Genomic DNA, 17891 nt, shown 5'->3' with positions numbered 1-17891 from the left:
AATTTTTTGTATTTTTAGTAGAGACAGGGTTTCACCATGTTAGCCAGGATGGTCTCAATCTCCTGACCTCGTGATCTGCCCGCCTTGGCCTCCCAAAGGGCTGGGATTACAGGTGTGAGCCACCGCGCCCGGCCCCATGTCTTGTTCTTTATCCCTAAGAATCTATCTGTGGCCAAGGTCAGCTTCTCTGTGGTTCCAGAGTTCCACTTGAAGCCATTCCCCTTCCTGTACCATTATAGTTCAGCTCTGGCCACGGGGTCCCTGCAACCAAAGGTGGAACCGCAATCAGTGGGAACAAAGGAAAGAGGAAGAAGCCTACACTGCATGGCAGATGGGTTTAGGGAGGCGGAGGGCAGAGCCAGGCAGGTGGGTGGCATGGTTACGGCGGCGGCAGGAGCAACACACTGGGCTTTGTTCTTAGCCCACGTGGGCGCCTTGCAGAGGCCTGGAGCCACTGGGCCTTGAACACAGAAGAGGACTCCCCGATCCCCCACCCCAGAAGAAGAAACGGGCCACCTGGAACTGCTACACGAAGCAGCAGGCTCTGCCTTGAGCCAAACTGGCTGGGCAAGTGCAGAAAGGTACTAACGGGGTCTTTTCCATCCCTTCCCAAACCACTGGAAACTAATCCAAGTCCCCGGAGATGGGGTTCTGTTCTTTACGGCATGAGAATCAGTCTCCTCATAAAGTCAGTGTCAAGACAATTCCAGGATCCCCCATCCTGGGTCCAGATGAGGGGCTGCCCCTGGTGTTGGTCCATCTCCCAATGAGCTCATAGGTGCCAGCCCGCATCTCCTGACACAAAACCCAGTCGTGGAGCTGGAAGCAGCTCAGAGCAGCCAACTCTGTGCTCTTCCCAGCTCCGCCCAGAGACTCAGAAACAACCCTCAAAGCATCTGATCCTACAATGAGGAGTCACATTCCCCACTGCCAGGTAGTGAGGTGGACACACCTCTTGCAGACAATGCCAGGCACACAAAGGCACCCAGCAAGCACTGCCTGAACTGAAGTGACCTCGAAGGAAGTGTGGGGCAAGAACTGATACACAGAGTACTTCTGGAGCACCTCTCATGACGCAGATGAGCAGAATCAGACTGAGTCCCCAGTGGGCTTCTGCAAATGTGACTCACCAAAATCCTAGGAGCTTTTTTTTTTTTTTTTTTTTGAGACGGAGTCTTACTTACTCTGCCACCCAGGCTGGAGTGCAGTGGCGCAATCTTGGCTCACTACAACCTCCACCTCCCGGATTTAGCGATTCTCATGCCTTAGCCTCCCGAGTAGCTGGGATTACAGGTACGCGCCACCACGCCTGGCTAATTTTTGTATTTTTTGTGGAGACAGGGTTTCACCATGTTGGCCAGGCTAGTCTTGAACTCCTGACCTCAAGTGATCCACCCACCTTGGCCTCCTAAAGTGCTGGGATTACAGACATGAGTCACGGCGCCCTGCCCAAAATCCTAGGACCTTTGACCCAGAACTCCAGGAGCCTTGTCAAAGACCAAAGAGAGATCATCTGCCCTCGAAGTGTGGGCAAGCCCCCACCTTCCCCGCTCATTTTCTGCAGACATGGTGGGGAGCCAGGAGTCTCACCCACATGCAGGAGCAGTTAAGGGGCTGGAATCAGACAGGGGGAGCTCAGATCCTGACCTGTTACATTCAGTGTGTCTGACCTTGGACAAGTAACACAGACTGTGTCTCAGCTTCCTCTGCCTCTCTCACAAGGCTGTCATGAGTTGTAAACCTGGAAACACATGAAGTGCCTTGCAAAGGGTTCACCTTCAGTAAACGGCAGCTACTGTTAATATTCTTATGATCACCCTTCCTGCTCAAGGACTCAACTTCTAAGACTAGAAAGCTCTCCATTTGCCAAGTGCCAGGACCACTCCCAGACCCTGGACGGGGAGGAGCCGCCACAGCAGAGAAGTCTAAAGGGAATAAGCAGGTGGTGGGTGGGATAGAGGGGAAGGGGACCTGGGTTTGCAGGAACCACAGACCACCTGCCACAGAAACCCAAGCTGGGAGGAGAGACAGCATGACTCAGAGACCCCAGCTCAGCCTTGGCCACCCCCAGCTCAGCCTCCAGCACCCACTCCTGGGGCTGGGACTGGGCTGCTCCATAGCTGTGGTGAGAGATGCTGCATTCCCAGACTGCCACTCAGAGCCCCCTGCGCCCCAACGACTGGGCCTAGGAAACATCAAAGCTGGCCCCGAGGGGGCCTCTGTCCTGACGTCAGCTCACAGCAGGTCCTGGTTAGTGCTTGGCTGGGATAGACTTTAGATGTTTCTTTTTTCTTTTCTTTTTTTTGGGGGGGGGTGGAGAAGGATAGAGTTTTCATTCTTGTTGCCCAGGCTGGAGTACAATGGCATGATCTCAGCTCATGGCAACCTCTGCTTCCCGGGTTCAAGCGATTCTCCTGCCTCAGCCTCCCAAGTAGCTGGGATTACAGGCATGCGCCACCATGCCCAGCTAATTTTGTATTTTTAGTAGAGACTGGGTTTCTCCATGTTGGTCAGGCTGGTCTCCAACTCCCAACCTCAGGTGATCCGCCCACCTCGGCCTCCCAAAGTGCTAGGATTACAGATGTGAGCCACCCCGCCCGGTAGATGTTTCAAAAGGCAGAAAATGCAGCTCCCAGGCCTGCTTGAAGCCCCTGGCCCCTGCTATAAGCACCTCAACCATGAGGCTCCTTATTCAGGTTAGCCCAGTGCTGTGGCACCCATGTTTGCTCAGAAGACAGTCTGTGGTGTGCCCAGCCTGGCCATCTGCCCAGCCTGCAGGAGGGGACATTGGTCTGCTGTTTGTTGTTGGGCTATTTTTGAGATAGGGTCTCACTCTGTTGCCCAGGCTGGTGCACAGTGGTGCAATCACGGCTGACTGCAGCCTTGACCTACAGGGCTCAAGTGATCCTCCCACCTCAGCCTCCCAGGTAGCTGGGACCTCAGGTGTGCACCACCATGCCTGGCTAGATTTTTATAGACACAGGGTTTTGCCCTACTGCCCAGGCTGGTCTTGAACTCTTTAGCTCAAGTGATCCTCCCACCTCGGCCTCCAAAGTGCTGGGCTTACAGGCATGAGCCACACTGTGCCCGGCTTTGGTCCGCTGTTTTGTTTTGGGTAAGCAGACAAAGGAGCCCTGGCAGAAAGGTCAGACTCCAAGAAAGGAGCTGGGATGTAAGGGACTCTACTTTTGCTTTGTCAGAAGCTTTGCTGATAACAAAAAATGGAGGACAGCAATGACAGAGAAGGCAGGCATTTCGGGATGGAGGTGGTACCTGCCTCAAGGTGATGTAGTCACCAGCACATTCCTGTCCCCTTCCCCTGACCTGAGTATGCCCCCAGAACTGTGGTCTGGGAAAGGTCCCGGGCTTCCCAAGGTTGCCTCCTATTTCGTCATCAGGCCACACTACGCAACCCCCTCCACTGCACACAAGCCCCCATGGAGATGCAGGCCACGTGACCCCGGAGGCAGCCAGCTCCATGTGCAACTTTGCTGCTGACTAGTGACGCTACCTTACTGTGGCCTCTGCATGCTTCTTCTTTGCCGTGAAATGAGGACAGTGGCCCCACCATCCCGCCTAAGTGAGGGCTAACGGGTTCACATTCGCAAAGCCCATACATGGCACAAAACACAGAGGGTGCTGCTTCCCCTGTAGGATCCTGCCGCACCGGGCTCAGCAGGCAAGAAGCCCTCAGCAATGACAGGCAGGCAGGGCCATCTGCCGACACCAGGCGCCGACCCCAACAAAGCCGGAGCTGCAAACACCCAATAGGGACATCTTCCAAGCCATTTCCTTGGCTCCCTAACAGCCATCTATACGCAGACACTCACTTTGCCTGCGTCTCCTGCGCCTGCCCTCCACCCCCACCCCCGCCAGCATCTGGTCTGATGCCCACCCTCCGTGCTGCTCTCTGGGCTCGGGCCCAGCCGGCCCATGTATGTCTATGTGTGCGTGTATACACATACATATGTGTAAACACAATTGTTACACAGAGCAGAGAGCAGCAGGAAGTTTTTCCTAAGCACTCCCACTCTACGTAATTTTGGCTGCTTCAATCCAAGGATCCATCTGGGCCACTCCCCATCTCTCAGGAGCTAGAACTCCTGGTTTAGGAAAAACACCCCCAGGACCTATATAGGCCCCAGAATCTGCCACACATCACTGTTCGATTCTGTCAATCAACTTCTCTCTCTCATTAAAGAAAATGCCATCTGGCCGGGCGTGGTGACTCACGCCTGCAATCCCAGCACTTTGGGAGGCCAAGGAGGGTGGGTCACGAGATCAGGAGTTTGAGCTTGGCCAACATGGTGAAAGAAAATGCCATCCTTCAGATGTCTCAGGACAAGGGTGCGATAGAAAGACTGGTTGAGTGAGGAGCTTGATGCTACCAGCCCAGAAGTCCTCCAGGAGTGTGCTCCACAGAGGCATGGGGATTTTGCATGGTGGAGCATGACTCTGAGTAATTGCAGGATCTCCCACACCCAAAGTCAACCAGCCATACATATGCGTCTGACTCTTCCACACCAGCACCACACTAAAGACTCAGTCCTTTGGCCGGGTGCGGTGGCTCACGCCTATAATCCCAACATTTTGGGAGGCCAAGGCAGGTGGATCACCCAAGGTCAGGAGTTCGAGACCAGCCTGGCCAACATGGTGAAACCTCATCTCTACTAAAAATTAGCTGGGCATGGTGGCGCATGCCTGTAATCCCAGCTACTTAGGAGGCTGAGGCAGGAGAATCGCTTGAACCAGGGAGACAGAGGTTGCAGTAAGCTGAGATCACGCCACTGCACTCTAGCCTGGGTGACAGAGCAAGATCCATCTCAAAAAAAAAAAGACTCAGTCCCTGGCTCCACAGCCCAGGTCCCTGTAGGGGATATCCTGACTGCCAGATGGCCCCTAGAGTCCAGGCCAAGGTGGGTGGCTCCTGTAGGGCATACATAGACCCCCAAGGGAGACATTTGCCAGCTTCCCAGTGTAGGGAGACAGCGCCAGGCCACGGGTCAGAAGAAGCAGCCCTCAACCTGAGAAGCATAAGTGTTCCAGGGGAAGAGCAGCCCCGGGGCTCCCTGACCCACAGAGGACAAACTTCCTCTCACGTCTCCACCACTTGGAAACTCTGAAGGCCAAGTCAGAGGGCCCAGGGTGCCTCCCCAACCCCAGAATAGCTTACCTAGTGCACCTCATACCTTGAAGATCTGACTGATACTCTTGACTGCTCTTGAGCCACCCCAAAGGTGTGTGGCCCAGAGACATTTTTTTCTTTTTGAAATAGGGTCTCACTCTGTCACCCCACACTGAAATGCAGTGGTGCAATCACGGCTCACTGCAGCCTCAACCTCCCAGGCCCAAGCAATTCTCCCACCTCAGCTCCTGAGCAGCTGGGGCCACAGGCATGTGCCACCATGCCCAGCTAATTTTCAAATTTCTCTTGCAGAATTGGGGTCCCCCTAGGTTGCCCAGGATGGTACTGAACTCCTGGGCTGAAGTGATCCTCCTGCCTCAGCCTCCCAAAGTGCTGGGATTACAGGTATGAGCCGCCACCACCACGCCTGGCCACATTTGTAATGTTTTGAAGAACAGTCTCAATCACTGCAGGAATAAGTCACTTGAATGAACAGTAAGTCCAGTCATCTCCCTTTCACTCACATTGGCAGAAACACAAAATGTTGCAGGGGTATTTGTGACTCTGAGGATTTAGAATGTCTCCCCCGACTACTACCAGTACACTGTATGCAGCTTCAGTGCAAGCAACCCAGACTGTCTGATGGTGGGCCCAGAGCATAAGGGTTCAGAGGTCACTGAAGATGGACAAGCTGACTCCAAGACCCAGTGAGCTGCAGAGCACAAAATTCTGCTCCACTTCTGTCTTCCCAGGGTCTATAAAAGGTCCCAGGTTCACCAACAGCAGCCCTCCAAAATCCATCCCGGCCCTTGCCCTAAGCAGGGCAAGAGGGAGCAGAGCCAGGGACCCTGCTGAGTTTTCCTATCCTGGGACTTAATATCAGTATCTGGAGAGGTTCCCACATCCAGATTAGAGAAACAGAACAGGATCACCAAGGACTGGGGCAGACAATTTAGCAGGCCGGCTCTTAGATCTCGGGTGAGAACCGAAACTCAGACTTGCCTGTCCCACTCCCAGGAGGCCCTGGAGGGGGCAGATTAACCTCTGACGGCAGGAGTAAGGCCTTGGGTCCAGCATCATGTGGTATCCAAGCATGGAGAGACAAAAATGCCAGCCAGCTGAGTCAGGCACAGCGCCTGTAATCCCAGCAACTTGGGAGGATGGGGCAAGAGGATCCCTTGAGGCCAGGAGTTCGGCCTGAGCAACGTAGTCCAAAAAAAAAAAAAAAAAAAAAAAGCCAGAAACGTGGCACATGGCGTAAGGTGCTCCCCAGCCAGGGGTCACCATCAGCCCCTGGCCCCCGCCTGTTTTCTTCTGGGGCTGGAAGGGTTGTACCCAGTACATGCCTCTTGCCCTTAGTGACCCTTAAATGGCTGTGGAGTCCCTTAGGAAGTAGCAATGAATGAAAAACGCAGCTGGAGTGAGGTGGAGTGATGAGATGAAAGGAACATAAGTTAGGGAAACCTGGGTTCTGGTTCGATACAGTCACTAATCAGGGTGACCCTGGCCAATCGCCACTTCCTCCCAGGCAATCCTATCTGTAAAATTACAGAAATGAGAGCATGCAACTGAACAGTCACCAAGACCTAACATTGGACTGGCTGCAATGAATCGCAGAGGTAGTTACAGAAATGGGGGCCCATTCCCCAGAATCTCCCCCACCCACCATCCGCACAGCAAGCCCCACAGCCCACTTAGTAAACGCAGCACCAGGCCTGGGAGGGATTAAGAGTGACCTAACAAACAGCAGGTGTGTGGGATCTGAGGCACCTGGGGGCTGCAAACAGGGATTCAGCATCATTCTGATGAGCTGCTCTGTTCCTCGGCTCAGCCCTGCGCAGCCTCCCCAGGAGACCTGCCTTTGCCATCTCCTTCCTTGGCCACACACTTGCACTGAAATCTCATTGCCTGGGATACCCTGACACTCTTGCCTCTGCTGTGACTGAGAGCTTTATCCCCCAGGCTAGTAAGCTGGAGGGAAGCGTAGACACTTGTGTCCAGTGTGAGACATCTGTGCCCCTCTGGTGCCTGGGACATGCAGTAAATACCCTGAGAGCATGTGTGGGGGAATAAAGTCACTCAAATGTTCATCTGACCTGAAATATTGTCCTACATCTACATTTATCCATCTTGGCCAACTTAATTTTACTCTCTGAGTCTCAGTTTTTTCACTTGGAAAATGGTAGCCTTGAAACCAATTTTAGTAACGCTTTATCAGCCTACAGTCCCTCCCTATGATATTTAAATGAAATTCACATTAAGTATAGACGCACAAAAGTCTGCCTATTTTTCAAGAAAGTTAAAAACCCCAGAAATTCTAAGGAACTGTGGAACCCAGGATTCAAAAGCCCTTGGACTAAGGAGACCCCTTCCAAAGGTGAATGCAGGGAGGAGGACCTGGAACAGAATTGCCAAGGGGAACCACAAGTTCTCAGCACCCTCCATGCCTGGGAACGGATCTGGCCCCAAATCCGTTCTTGGCCCCAAGAGGAGAGAGACAGACAGCAGCCAGCTGTCTCCTGAAGATGCCAGTGAGGAGCCTGCAGAAATAATATACATCCCAGGAAAGGCAACAGGGCTGCTGGAACAGGAGACTGGGAAAAATGCCATGAGCTCAGCCTCAGGAAGACCTCTGTGGTGCTCAGCCAGTGCTCCCAGTGATGCAAAAGGACAAGGAGTCCAGCCCCTGATCACCCAGGGAAGATGGGAAGAGATTTGCTGTGGGCTCCACAGCCATTCATTGGAGGAGTTCAGACCCAGAGCACTCCCAGGTCTTTGACTCCCAGGGGTTCCAATGTGCAGGATCCCTCAGAGTCCACCATGGAGAACGGTGCCAGGGTGGAGCCTGGGAGCCACCTTCCCAGGGTCCTTCCCACAGAGGCAGGGGTGAACTAGACAGGCCAGGACCACTACCTTGGACTGGTTGTGGCCTTAGTTTAATTATTAATTTTCAAAACAGGCTCAGAATACTCTGATAAATTCCAATTTACGATCCTTTTTCACCCATCTCTGTCTCCCGCCTGGGAGACCAATAATCCAGGCTGAGAAGCACAGCCTGCAGACCTGGCCAGAGCGGCCATAGCACTTCACCCCAAATTCCTGGTGGTGGGGAGGATGCCCTTTACACCCTGCCTGCACCCAACCCTGCCTCATCCACCCTACCTTTGGGGATAGGTGGCCTCAATCCCATACAGTAAGGAAAATCTTCTCTGGCTTCTAAGAAGTTAAAATAGCCTCGTTGTGGTGGCTCATACCTGTAATCTCAACACTTTGGTAAGCCGAGAGAGAAGGATCGCTTGAGCGATCACAAATTCCTTGAGTGATATAAGGAATTTAAATAGCCTCATGTCACTAGGGCTGTCATATTGGACAGAGCAGGTTTAAGGAATATTTTAACTTCTCTCTCTCTCTCATATATATATATATATATATTTTTTTTTAAGACAGGGTCTTGTTCTGTCACCCAGGCTGCAGTGACATGATCTTGGCTCACTGCAACCTCCACCTCCTGGGTTCCAGCCATCCTCTCACTTCTGCCTCCCAAGTAGCTGGGACGACAGGTGGGTGCCACCACATTTGGCTTATTTTTTGTAGAGATGGGGTTTCATCATGCTGCCCAGGCTGGTCTCGAACTCCCGACCTCAGGTGATTCACCCACCTTGGCCTCCCAAAGTACTGGGATTACAGGCATGAGCCAATGTGCCCAGCCTAAATTTAATTTAAATGAAATAAAATTGAAAATTCATTTCCTCGGTAACACTAGCCACACGTCCAGTGCTCACGGGCCATAGGTGGCTGGTGACTGCTGTACTGAATCACAGAGAGAAACAGTTCCATCCTCAAAAAAAAAAAAAAGGTCCATCTGACCACCTGCTTCTGGCTGCCTGGTTCCTCTGACTGCCCACTTCTTGCCAGAGCCTGTGTGCAGACACACTGCCTTTTTCTTCTTCTTTTTTTAATTCATAGGATTCTGACTGATAGAGGACACATTTCTTCCTTTTCTTTTTTTTTTTTTTTTTTGACGGAGTTTTGCTCTTGTTGCCCAGGCTGGAGTGCAATGGCATGATCTTGGTTCAACCTCTACCTCCCGGGTTCAAGCAACTCTCCTGCCTCAGCCTCCTCAGTAGCTGGGATTATAGGCGCCCACCACCACGCCTGGCTAATTTTTTGTATTTTTAGTAGAAACGGGGTTTCACCATGTTGGCTGGTCTCAAACTCCTGACCTCAGGTGATCTGCCCGCCTTGGGCTCCCAAAGTGCTCCGCCTCCCACCTGGTGAAGAGACTGGGACTGATGTGAACCACCGCGCCTGGCCTAGAGGACACATTTCTGATCCAGAGAACCCTCAACACCATCAGCCTCATTTTACAGACAAGGAAACCAGAGTCAAGGATGCCCCAGTAAATGGCAGGCTCAGGAGCTGCCCCTGGATCTGTCTGACTCCCAAGTCTGCCTTCTTTCTGTGATGCCGCACTGGCTGCTTCTCATTTCACTCACTAATTCCCTGTTACCCGCATTCCCTCCACAACCAATCTATTGTGTTTCACATGAGTCCTTTTGTTTGCATGTGCTCTTGTAAAATGCAATTGGTGTTCCACCGGCAGGTATTTCTTACTCATGTTAACAGTCCTGCAAGATCTCTCACCTGCTCCCTACTCATTGTTCATACTCAGCACTATGTTTTGAGGATCCTTCTCTGTGGCCTTCTCCTACATCCTGCTCTTCTCCCCAACAGATTCATGTATTGGGCTTTTCTGGGGGAGATGCAAATGAATGCTCTTTTAAACAGGTGGCTGAACAGAGCTGTCCACAGTTGAAGTCTAGGGCAGGTGCAGTGGCCCACGCCTGACAGTAATCCCAGCACTTTGGGAGGCCGAAGTGGGCAGATCACCTCAGTTCAGGAGTTTGAGACCAGCCTGGACAACATGGTGAAACCCCGTCTCTACTAAAAATACAAAAATTAGCCAGGTGTAGTGTCGGGCACCTATAATCCCAGCTACTCAGGAGGCTGAGGCATGAGAATCGCTTGAACCCGGGAGGCGAAGGTTGCAGTGAGCCAAGGTCGCACCACTGCACTCCAGCCTGGGCGATACCATGAGGTTGAGTCTCAAAAAATAAATAAATACATGATTACATACAAATAAAAACATAGTTGAAGTCTACAGCTTCTCCTCTGCATGCCCCAGCACCCAGCCCTGGCCTCTATCACCTACTCACCCTCACGTGTTTCCACTACTCCTCTGGGTATCCTCAGAACCTGGTCACATGCACATGTATCCATATGCACGCGTGCACACACACACACACACACACACACACACAAAACCAGCTTTTCCTGGCCTTCTTCCTCCTCCACTCAAGCCCAAAAAGTGACTAGAGGCTGGACCTCGGCTGGTTTCAAAGGGATAAGAGAAAGAATCAGTCTCATACTTTTATATTTAGAAGCGTTCTGCAAACCACTTCCCGGAGCAGACAAGAGTGGGGAATGTGAGGAAATCACTTTGCTATGTTGTGATGTGGAAAGCACAAGCCGCCCAGTGCCTGTGGCAGCGGGCTGCGGGGACATGAGGCAATGTTAGCACATGTGCAGGAGGTGAACATGCCCCTGGGCAGCCTGGCCATCCCTTCTCACGGCTGGCCAGCTGGCTGGGAGCAGAGCCACAGACCCTCTCTCAAAGACCCCTCCTGCTACCCTTCCTTTGGGGAACACAGTGTCTCCACCTGTCTGGGCAACAGCTGTTTCTGGAAACCAACTCTTCTTTCTGGGGAGGGGTCTTACAAGGGGGTTGCTCCACTCAGGCCTATAAGAGTAGACTTTAGGCCCAACCTGGGACACAAAGAGAAGGCTCCAGACTGAGGGAGGGGGCTGGAGGGTGCTTAGAAGAGCCACGAGCTTGGAGGGGCAAGGGAACACTCATGGACCCAGGTCCATGGGAGAGGGGCATGGAGCGGGATTTTGCACAGGGCCCACTGCCCCCTTCATTTTTTTTTTTTTTTTTTTTTTTTGAGATGGAGTATCTCTCTGTCACCCAGGTTGGAGTGCAGTGACACAATCTTGGCTCACCGCAACCTCCGCCTCCTGGGCTCAAGCAATTCTCCCATCTCAGCCTCCCAAGTAGCTGACAACGGCCACGGCGCCCAGCTAATTTTTGTATTTTTAGTACAAACAGGGTTTTTCCATGTTGGCTGTGGCTGGTCTTGAACTTCTGACCTCAAGCAATCCGCCCATCTTGGCCTCCCAAAGTGCTGGGATTACAGGTGTGAGCCACCACACCCGGCCCCCACTGCCCCTTTCTGAACGCAGACCTGCTCCTGCCATCAAAAGCTCTCCTCACAGCCATCTCTGTGGCTGGGAAAATGTTGAGATAACAATGCACCAGAGACGAGGGGAAGAGATCTTGCAGGAGCCATCAGCTGCAACCAAGGTTGTTGCTCAAATATTACTCACAGGTAGTGGAGCCAGCCCAGTGTTATTAGGTGAGCCCTGGGGGTGTCGGGGGATGGGGACAGGCCACCTGCTCAGTTACAGTCAAACCATCAGATCTTCCCAGATACTTCCTAGACTCCTTACAAACTCCATTTTACTGCTTAAAATATAAGCTTCCTAATAAGTTTATATTTTAAATATTAATGCATATTTTAATGCATTAATCTTATTTAATTTCTTAACTACATTACTAATGATTGGTCCTTTATTTTTAAGGAAAATAACCAAAAAAGAGTCATACTTTTTAAAAAATCACCTGTTTAGAAAAAGTATTCTGGCTAAAGACATAAAATAAATATTTTAATCTTCTAATTAATAACAATAGATGAAAAAATACAAACTGATGAATAAAGGACAGAAGCAACTCCTTGTAAAGTGTTTTGGTTTTGTTTTGTTTTGTTTTGAGACAAAGTCTAGCTCTTGTTGCCCAGGCTGGAGTGCAATGGCGAGATCTCGGCTCACTGCAACCTCCGCCTCCCAGGTTCAAGTGATTCTCCTGCCTCAGCCTCCTGAGTAGCTGGGATTACAGGTGCGCACCACCACGCCCTGCTAATTTTTTTGTATTTTTGGCAGAGACAAGGTTTCACCATGTTGGTCAGGCTGGTCTCGAACTCCTGACCTCAGGCAATCTGCCTGCCTAGGCCTCCCAAATAAGTTATTTTTAAAAGCACCAAAATCTTGCAACTCATCACCAGATGCCAAAAGCCTAAGGACAACCCACTTCAAGGGGAAACATAAAGCATAAAGCATACACGGACGGCTGAGAAAAGGGCTCCTAGGGGTGGCTGATGCAATCACTGAACTGAATAGCCAAAAAAATGACAAAAAACCTCAAGTTTATTTCATGCTTACTCCCTTGATCTTTCCGTCAAGGTCCGGAAGGCACTGAGATCTGGCTTCACTCAAGTCAAGAACTGGCTGTGCCCCCATTCTAGGGGGTGCCTCTTATGGACCTCCAAAGTCACACAGACAGAGACAGACAGGAGAGAGACAGAGGGAGACAGGGAGATGAGATAAGGGAACAGAAGAAATTGAGAGAGACAGAGAAGGGGAGACTGACAGAGAGAGAGAGAGAGACAGACAGACAGACAGACAGACAATGTGAGACTCAGGCCTTGGCAGACAGATGGAGGTGGTGAGAGATCAACATGCAGAGACACAGACAGAGAGAAACTGAGAGACAGAGATCAAGTAACATAGAATCATAGAGAGACAGAGACAAAGAGACAAGAAATAGCACGCACATGTGACACATGCGCATGTGTGCATGCACCGGGCTCTCCAAGCCTGCAGGGCAGGCCTCAGCCCCACATTTACCCCAGCTGCCCCTGGCAGGTCTGTTCTGTTTCCGGTAGCAGGGGCCCTGCCCACCCCCTCCCACCACCCTCTCCAGCAGCCGCAGGGCCCCGGCCACAGGCCTCAGGGCTGCCCAGGGTAACGCTAGATCCTGAAGGTTATAGCTTGTCTGTTGGTGGAAGGTGGGAGGGAGTGAAAGAGGGGTGGAGGCTCTATATATACACCAGATTCAGACCCTTTATAATGGAGAGCCCTCAAATTAGAGGCTCCTGGTAAATAATTCACCAGGAAGAGTACAGTACCTTCCCTGGGCTCATCCATTATTCATCAATAAATGCACCGTACTGTTACACTTCCTGACATCTAAAATGGTCCGAGCCATTAGGCCAGAAATGAGGCAACAGCAGAGCAGTTTCCATCCAACTTTTCCAGAACCCCTGACCCAGCAGTCCTCCCGTTTTTGGAGCTTAAGTTGCTGCTCCTTAAGCAAGGGCAAAGCACTCAGCTTCCAGAAAGGGCCAGGCCTCTCTGACTGTGAGATCCCAAAGGCAGGCACATACCCAGCTCCAAGAGGGCCCCTCTGGCCCTCCCTAGGGCCAGAAAGAAACAACTGTGCCCAGAAAAGTCTTAGGTAAAACCTTGTGTTCACTAGACCCCAGAGAGAAAAGGGAAAAGAAAAACATTTTTTTTTTTTTTTGAGCTGGAGTACCACTCTATCACCCAGGTTGGAGTGCAGAGGTGTGATCTTGGCTCACTGCAACCTCCACCTCCTGGGCTCAAGTGATTCTCCTGCCTCAGGCTCCCCAGTAGCTGGGACTACAGGCAAGCGCCAACACACTTGGCTAATTTTTGTATTTTTAGTAAAGATGGGGTTTCACCATGTTGGTTAGGCTCGAACTCAAACTCCTGGCCTTAAGCCATCCATTCGCTTCAGCCTCCCAAAGTGCTGGGATTACAGGTGTGAGCCACCACACCTGGCACAGGAAAATACCTTGTTTGTATCTGTCTAAGGGCAATACTGTTCCGAAGAGTATCAAAGAGCACTTTGGGAGGCTGAGATGGGAGGAGCTCAGGAATTCAAGACCAGTCTAAGCAGCATAGCAAAACCCTGCCTCTAAAAAAAACCAAAAAACAAAAAACAAAAAACGGCTGGGCGTGGTGGCTCAAGCCTGTAATCCCAGCACTTTGGGAGGCCAAGACGGGCAGATCACGAGGTCAGGAGATCGAGACCATCCTGGCTAACATGGTGAAACCCCGTCTCTACTAAAAAACACAAAAAACTAGCCAGGCGAGGTGGCGGGCACCTGTAGTCCCAGCTACTCGGGAGGCTGAGGCAGGAGAATGGCGTGAACCCGGGAGGCGGAGCTTGCAGTGAGCTGAGATCCAGCCACTGCACTCCAGCCCGGGCGACAGAGCGAGACCCCGTCTCAAAAAAAAAAAAAAAAACCAACTAGCTGTGTACAGTGGCACATGCCCATAGTCCCAGCTACCGGGGAGGCTGAGGCGAGAGGATCACATAGGCCCAGGAATTCAAGATTACAGTGAGATGGCCGGGCACAGTGGCTCAAGCCTGTAATCCCAGCACTTTGGGAGGCCGAGACGGGCGGATCACGAGGTCAGGAGATCGAGACCATCCTGGCTAACACGGTGAAACCCCGTCTCTACTAAAAATACAAAAAACTAGCCGGGCGAGGTGGTGGGCGCCTGTAGTCCCAGCTACTCAGGAGGCTGAGGCAGGAGAATGGCGTAAACCCGGGAGGCGGAGCTTGCAGTGAGCTGAGATCCGGCCACTGCACTCCAGCCCGGGCTACAGAGCAAGACTCCGTCTCAAAAAAAAAAAAAAAAAAGATTACAGTGAGCTATGATTGTGCCACTGACTGAGACCCCATTCTTAAAAAAAAAAAAAAAAAAAAAAAAAGGCTCAAAGATTTTGACTTTGATGCCAGCCACCAAAGGCAGAAAGACCTGCATCCTAGACTTGGCTCTGAGTAAGTCATCTTGTTGTCTAGGCTTTGGTTTTCCCGAATCTAAAATGGGGCCGGGTGTGGTGGCTCACATCTGTAACCCCAGCACTTTGGGAGGCTGAGGTGGGCAGATAACCTGAGGTCAGGAGTTCAAGACCAGCCTGGCCAACATGGTAAAACCCCGTCTCTACTAAAACTACAAAAATTAGCCAGGTGTGGTGGTAAGGGAACAGAAGAAATTGAGAGAGAGAGACAGAGAGACAGAGACAGAGAGAGAGAGAGAGAGAGAGAGAAGGGGAGAGTGACAAAGAGAGAGAAGCGGAGAGTGACAGAGAGAGAGAGAGAGACAATGTGAGACCCAGGCCCTGGCAGACCGATGGAGGAGGTAAGAGATCAACATGCAGAGACACAGACAAAGAGACACTCCCAAGTAGTCCCAGCCACTTGGGAGGCTGAGGCAGGAGAATCACTTGAACCTGGGAGGCGGAGGTTGCAGTGAGCCGAGATCACGCCACTGTACTCCAGCCTGGGTGACAGAGGGAAACTACATCTCTAAATAAATAAATAAATAAATAAATAAATAAATAAATAAATTTTAAAAACTGGCTAGCAGCAACACCTGCTGTCTATCCTGCAGGGCCTCTACAAGGATGAAATGCCTCTGGAAAGTTTACAAAATATATAATTGTAAGGCACTGGCATACAGTGTAGGTGCAGGGTGGAGATGAGGTTAAAAGTTCAGAGACTGGAGTCTGACTACCTATATTCAAATACACTCCCTCACTTACCAAGAGTATGACCTTGGACAAGCTGTTTATCCTTTCCATGCCTTCATTTTTGTATCTATAAAATGGTGCTAATAGGCCAGGCACAGTGGCTCACGCCTGCAATCCCAGCACTTTGGGAGGCCAAGGTGAGAGGACTGCTTGAGCTCAGAAGTTCAAGACCAGGCTGAGCAACACAGTAAGACCTCATCTCTACTGAAAAGTTAAAAAAAAAAAAAAGAATTAGCTGGGCATGGTGGTATGCACCTGTGGTCCCAGCTACTCAGGAGGCTGAGGTGGGAGGATCACTTGAGACCAGGAGATCAGATTGAGGCTGCAGTGGGCAATGATCGTGCCACTGCATCCCAGCCTGTGTGACAGAGCGAGACCCGTCTCAAAAGAAATAAAATGAAAGATGCTAATAACAGTACTGGCCTCATAGGCTTGTTGCAAAAAGAAAATTCACATGGTAACAGAGGTAGCAGGTCTGAAACAGAAAATTAGCTGAGCATGGTGGTGCGCGCCTGTAATCCCAGCTACTCAGGAGACTGAGGCAGGAGAATCACTTGAACCCAGGAGACGGAGGTTGCAGTGAGCCAAAATCAAGCCACTGCACTCCAGCCTGGGTGATACAGCAAGACTCTGTCTCAAAAAAAAAAAAAAAAAAAAAGAAAGAAAGAAAGAAAAGAAAATACTCCAATGCACTAGTAATCTAAGAAATGTAAATTAGAACAAGTTCTTCTACCCATCAAATGAAGGCCAAGATTTTAAAAATAACACTCAACGCTGGTGAGCATATGGAGAAAATAGTCCTTCTACTTTGCTGACGGGAATATAAATTATAATAATTCCCTTCTGGAAAATGGTTTGGTTATATTGTACTAATGTTCTAAAAAATTTATGTCCTTTCTCCTTGCAGAATTGGCTGATTCCAGTTTTGGGACAGGAAATGCACAAGAGAAGCCTAGAACTCCATCTTATCATACAAGGAAACAAGCAAAGACTAGCAGGTCTCATCAAAAGGTCCAGGGGAAAAAAAAAGATTCAAGGCCTGCTGGGTATGGTGCCATGCTCCTGTAGTCCCAGCTACTTGAATGGTTCAGGTGGGAGGACTGCTTGAGCCCAGGAGTTCAAGTTCGGCTTGGGCAACATAGCAAGACCCTATCTCCTTAAAAAAATAAAATAAATAAAAAGGTTCAGGCTCAGCTTAAAGAGGCTCGCATCAGCCAATGATAGGACCACTTAAGCATCTGTAAGGGTAAGAACCACATGGACTAAAACACATCAAACAGGTTTAAAATCCGTAAGTGCACAATGATGCTTAACACAAAACACCCAAAGTCTCCCACTGGCCACCTTTGAAGAATGTTAGAAAACCAATTCATTATTTTGAAAACAGGTAAAGAATCAAGCATTTATTCTTCCTTTTCTTGAACAGCTATATCTCTGGGTAACCAAACAATTAATGAGGGGAGATTTGTGTTTATAGAAGTTTCCAGCTAATAAACAGAATACCATCATTTTACAACTCCCTAATGAAATAATGGATCTAGCAATGATTAGTGATAGCTTCTCATTCCAAAGAGACAACCAGATATTGTATCTACTGAGGGAAATACACATGAAGGGAAAAAAAAAATCAAATCTGAACTTGATGAAGCCTCTACATCTAATCCATTATTGAAAAGTTTAACAAGTCTGGGCACAGTGGCTCATGCCTAGAATCCCAGCACTTTGGGAGGCTAAGGCAGGCGGATCACCTGAGGTCAGGAGTTTGTGACCAGCCTGGCCAGCATGGGGAAACCCCGTCTCTACTAAAGATACAAAAATTAGCCTGGCATGGTGGCAGGCACCTGTAGTCCCAGCTACTCAGGAGGCTGAGGCAGGAGAATCGCTTGAACCTGGAAGGTGGAGGTTGCAGTGAGTTGAGATTGTGCCACTGCACTCCAGCCTAGGCAACAAGAGCGAGACTGTCTCAAAAAAAAAAAAAAAGTTCAAGCAGCTTTCTAGAACAAATTTGGAAAACAAGACACAAGTTAGATAACAATGTGCCACCAACTGAAATAATAATCGTGAACACGCATTCTCTGTATCTTCTATTACTCCCGTAAATACTGTTAAAACCCTAATACTGCTATTTAACATTTCATGTGCTTACAACTGTGTCTTCACCAGATTCTAAGCTTCCTGAGGACAGGTGCAGATCTCACACTTGGTCTCCTCCATGGCAGCTGCCTTGCCCATGAGAGGTGCTCA

At 50.3% G+C, this 17891-nt stretch overlaps 1 protein-coding gene across 1 annotated transcript in view; it reads right to left on the bottom strand.

Moving 5' to 3' along the window:
* Nucleotides 1-17891, bottom strand: part of PTK7 (protein tyrosine kinase 7 (inactive)) — an 82086-nt gene that overhangs the window by 33203 nt on the left and 30992 nt on the right. The window lies entirely within an intron of this gene.

Source organism: Chlorocebus sabaeus, chromosome 17, assembly GCF_047675955.1.
Source record: "Chlorocebus sabaeus isolate Y175 chromosome 17, mChlSab1.0.hap1, whole genome shotgun sequence".
NCBI lineage: Eukaryota > Metazoa > Chordata > Mammalia > Primates > Cercopithecidae > Chlorocebus > Chlorocebus sabaeus.
This window is presented reverse-complemented; position numbering and strand designations above follow the sequence as displayed.